Here is a 5,000-nt window from a genome sequence, read left to right as displayed (position 1 = left end):
ACTCTTACTCCAATCCTACCTGACAAATCGAAAACAATTTGTCACGCTCGATGGTCATCTTTCAGAGATTATGGATGTCAAAATAGGTGTCCCTCAGGGATCAGTCTTAGGACCGTTATTTTTCCTCATCTATATTAATGATTTGCCTCGTTCAGTTGGCAGATTAAACTCCATACTTTTTGCCGATGACACCACGCTCCATCTTTGTCATAAAAATATTTATTCTCTTTGTAATTCTTTAACTGCTAACTTAAATAATGTTAAAAATTGGTTACTATCGAATAAATTGACCCTAAATGAGAGAAAAACATATTTCATAATATTTTCTTTGCGCAAAGTTCCCGGTAACATAAGAGTTGCAATAGGAAATCACACTCTTGACCAGAAATCCAGTGGAAAATTTTTAGGAGTAATGTTTGACAATAAATTAACCTTCAGTAAGCATGTGGATATGATAGTCAATAAAATTTCCAAAGTTACAGGTATCATATATAGGCTGAAGGATTATTTCCCGCTATATATATTAAAACAACTCTACCACTCTTTAACATCTCCTCATCTAAATTACTGCATTACAGCGTGGGGAGTTGCAGTAGAAACGTCCTGCAACCGCTAATCATTATGCAAAAAAAACTGGTGAGAATAATAACTTCGAGTGATTATTTAGCTCATACATCACCTCTATTCCGGTCTCTCTCGATTCTGAAGTTGGAGGATACCTACAAACTCTCCTTAATGAATTTGATGTTTCAAACACTTTCGCTGCATAAATATCCATCCATTAGACAAAAAATAATTCAGGTACAATCAGCACACCAATATGGAACAAGAGACTCTAACTTAACTCTTCCCTTCGTACGTGTAAAGAAATGTGAACAGTTTTATCTCTATCAGGGAGTTAAACAATGGAATACTCTGCCTGCTTATCTTAAGGCATTGCATAGCATTCGATCTTTTAAAAAATCATATACTAATATGTTATTATCTGTGTACTAAGTTTTATTAGTTGATATTTCTTCATGACCTAACCATTAATGCAATAATGTTCTTAATTCTTATATTGTTTATTGCTTGTATACATTTGTAATTCTAGCATTTCTACCATATCAATGTTTAAATTCAAAATTTGCACTATTTATTATTCCGCCCTTCTTTATTATACTTTATTTTACGAATATACAATTCCATTTATTTTTAGGCTGAAAATCTCATTTATGTGTGTCTATGTGTATGTGTATGTATATGTACATGTGTGTATATGTATTTGTATATGTATGCATATGTATATACTTGTGTATATGTATGTGTACATTTAGTTTATCTATATCAATATTTACTTTTTATAAATTTTTTTAATTGAAGATATTATTTTATTTGTATTATTGCCCGAAGAGCTCTGCTCCACATGGGCTTGGACCGAATCTTTTTTTGTAAATATTTTGTATGTAAATATGTTTTTGTCCAATAAACATTATTATTATTATTATTATTATTATTATTAGAATCTCCAAAATACTGAAACTTAAAATCATATGATGCTCCAGTATTTTTGTCTTAACTGAGCAGACAGTATCGAGAATTCGATAATAACTAAGTTATAAAAGATTAATAAAGACCTCTCGGGAAAAAAAGAAAGTTTCGGAACTTCTGATGTTAAAGTTATATTTCCTGAGGTGAGATGCATGAAAATATTATTATTTTTTTATTTTTATTTATCGTACTCTCTATACAAGATGATTATGTTATTTCATCTCTTCATTTGATATGTATCGTATTTTTACAATTAGAAATTTTATTCACACTAAATATATTTGCAATCACTGCATAGAATTACATAACTCTATAAAACATTGTCATATTCTACTTATGTAAACTTGAAAATGTTTCTCCATATGATCTGGGGAATTTCTATGAGTGATCTACAGGAAAAGAAGAAAAATTTGGAACTTCTGATGTTAAAGTTACATATCCTGAGGTTAGAACCGTTGAAAATATTATAGTTTTTTATTTTAATTTATCTCTCTATAAAAGTTGATTTTGTTATTTCATCTCTTCATTTAATATGTATCGTATTTTTGTAATTAAAAAAAAATTCATACTAAATATATTTGCAATCACTTTTCATAGGATTATATAATTTTATAAAACATCGTAACATTTACTTATGTAAACTTGAAAATGTCTCTCTATATGATCTGGGGAATTTTTTTTCGAGTGATCTCATATTTTAAGTCTTACTTTCTCCCTTCTTCGGAATTTTTAAATACAGTAACGTTCCCTTGTTATCCATTCTCCTCGATTAAGGTTTCCTACAGCATTGGAATCGGTATTTTCCTATCATTTCACAAATTCATAAACTATTTTCTAGAATAGCTTCTAATTAAAATACATATATTCAAGTATATTTGTAGTATGAAAATAAAATTTTAGTTTTCTATATGCACGGAGTTATTACAAAATCAAAGTTTTGATGTTCAATACTTTGTGTATTTTACAATATCACTTATATTGGAGTACCTAATGTCCCAGTTCTATTTATACGTAAAGATATATAAGATTTTTTCAATATCATCCTCTGGACAAAAGTTAATCAAGACATCCTGAACCTAAACCACTCTGATCAGAGGCCAAGCAGCTAATACCTAATACCTAATACCCAGTGAATGCTTCCCCCAATCAGAGCCTAGCCGTCGCAGAATAAGAAGGCGACTCGCCTCCTACAAGTAAGGGGAGATAGAGCTTAGCTAAGACTCAGCTTCTCCTGGGTAGCGTGTCAGCCAATGAGAATTCACCGCCTCGCGTAAGTCATTCCTCACTCCGCCCACGGAGGCGGAGGCAACCAATATAAATCCACTGCCTCTACCCATAAACCAGCATTTCCATTTAAAAGGACATTGCCAGCATTGTTTCACCTATTGCACTACAGCCTGGGGAAGGGAGGTAATCCTCTCTATATCCTGCTCTGGAAAAGAGTTGAACAGTCTGTACCTTCATTATTCATCCTTGCCAAGATACCTTGGTATGATGTGCTGTACTATGTTAGCGATATTTTTAGATGGATTCCAGAAGCAGGTCTTCTGAAATAGATTTAACTTTCATAAGGACATATTCGCTTTCATGGTTTGAATTTAATATCCTTTTATAATTTATTTATAAGAAACGTTATCGTCGTCAATGACATTCAATGTCAAGATGCCAGAAAACTTCAAATCAATCAATCAATCATTATCTATTTATGCCTCATTTATTCACCAGAAGAGAAGATATTCTGGTAATAATAGTTAATCGTTTGAAATTTAAGCAATTAAAGTCTTTCAGTTTGTATCTTTCGTGTGTATTTTTTATAAACACTCATATTGTTAAGAGATTGGCCTCTGAGACTTTAGTCTCATGCATAAGGAATGGTGAAGGAGCTGTAATGAATACAAAGGGGGGCAATAAGTTTCTTCTAATTTGTTGTTATAACTAGTTCCTTTACTGGAAATGGAATTCAGTAATGTTTACCTTCATCCCAGGACACACGTCAAAAAATATATAGATCTGCTCTTGCCTCACTGTCACTGGGTGAGGAAAAGAAGTTTTTAGATTCTCAGAATCTAAACTACAACCAAGTTCTTGACCATAGCAGTATGCGTTTAAAGTCAATCAAAAGTCAAGTAGATAATTTTACGTCCACTGAATGCAGCTTTGCCTTGCTTTAACAAATCAACGAGCTCAACCGCCTTTAGTCCATTTAGTAAAAAGAGCCTATTAACAATTTCCAGCAGCCATTCACTGAGTCCACCTTTAACACAAGTACTTCTCTTGAAACTGGAACGCTATTAACATCGAGTTTAATACCCATGAAAACAAAACTGTGTATTCTTGCCATCCTATTCGATTGGGTATTTCCATTGTTTCATCAGCATTCCTCTCCAATGCTGAAAATGGAAAACTAATGAATCCGTCGATTTGCTGTATCCGTAAAATGTACTCTTATTGGCTTTCTCTTGGGCTTCCCTCCTTCTTGAGATGAGCAGGAAATGATTCGAATATGGATGGAAAGAAACCTCTGTAAGCAATCTATCGATATCTTCATTTTTGGAGTACTTTGAGCATAATCTTGAATAATTAGTTGGAAAATAATTTACCCATTACGTAGCTCAGACCCATTGCTTTCTAAGGTAATCTTCTTTTGGAAAACTGGAATAAAAAAAAAAAGTTAAATATATTTCCATGCAGAAGAGGTTATACTGGTGATGACAACAATAATGATGAGTAATCTTAATAGGAATAATGATAACGTTAATGGTGTTACTGATAATAATAGTGCAGGTATTAATAATGTTACCAATAATAATATCTGAGCCAGTATTCGTGCTGCTACTACCATTTTGAATTTTTTTTTCCAACAAATTCTATGTATTTTCACATTGAAAATATAATACTTACCAATTAAATGCAATTGTAGAATTTAACCATTTTTTCATTAATTAACTGCGTACATCAATACCCAGCACAATTAATCGGCATAAGAAATCAGGAATAATTTGTAGCTTGTCAGCTCAGATGATGGACGTATAATGAACTCCCAGCATCAGGCAGAGAAGGCTGACTTCACTTAAAAGTCCCTATGTGAACATTTGATTAAGCAGAACAACGCAAGTACTCGTGATATTTATTCCTTAGGTTCTAAATTGCAGGTAAAAAATCTGTACAGTAATATTTTAGCCGTAATTTCTATTCCTAGATATATTGTGTAATTGAAACTTATCTGACTGTTACTTTGGCATTTTCTGGTTAAAGAAAATTCCTTTCTAATAAATTTTGCACACCATTTATCTGACTTCATGTATAATCTTTGGTATTCTCAATTAAACATTCATATCATTAGCTTACTGTCGTCCATTCTTTCCTCAGGACCAAACCACCTCAAAATACTCTTATCATCCTTTTCCAAAGGGCATAAAGTATTTTTTTTACCACTTACATAACACTATAATGGACAACTCCTTCTTTTT

Source organism: Palaemon carinicauda, chromosome 1 (genome assembly GCF_036898095.1).
Source record: "Palaemon carinicauda isolate YSFRI2023 chromosome 1, ASM3689809v2, whole genome shotgun sequence".
NCBI lineage: Eukaryota > Metazoa > Arthropoda > Malacostraca > Decapoda > Palaemonidae > Palaemon > Palaemon carinicauda.
Note: the sequence above shows the minus strand (reverse complement) of the source record.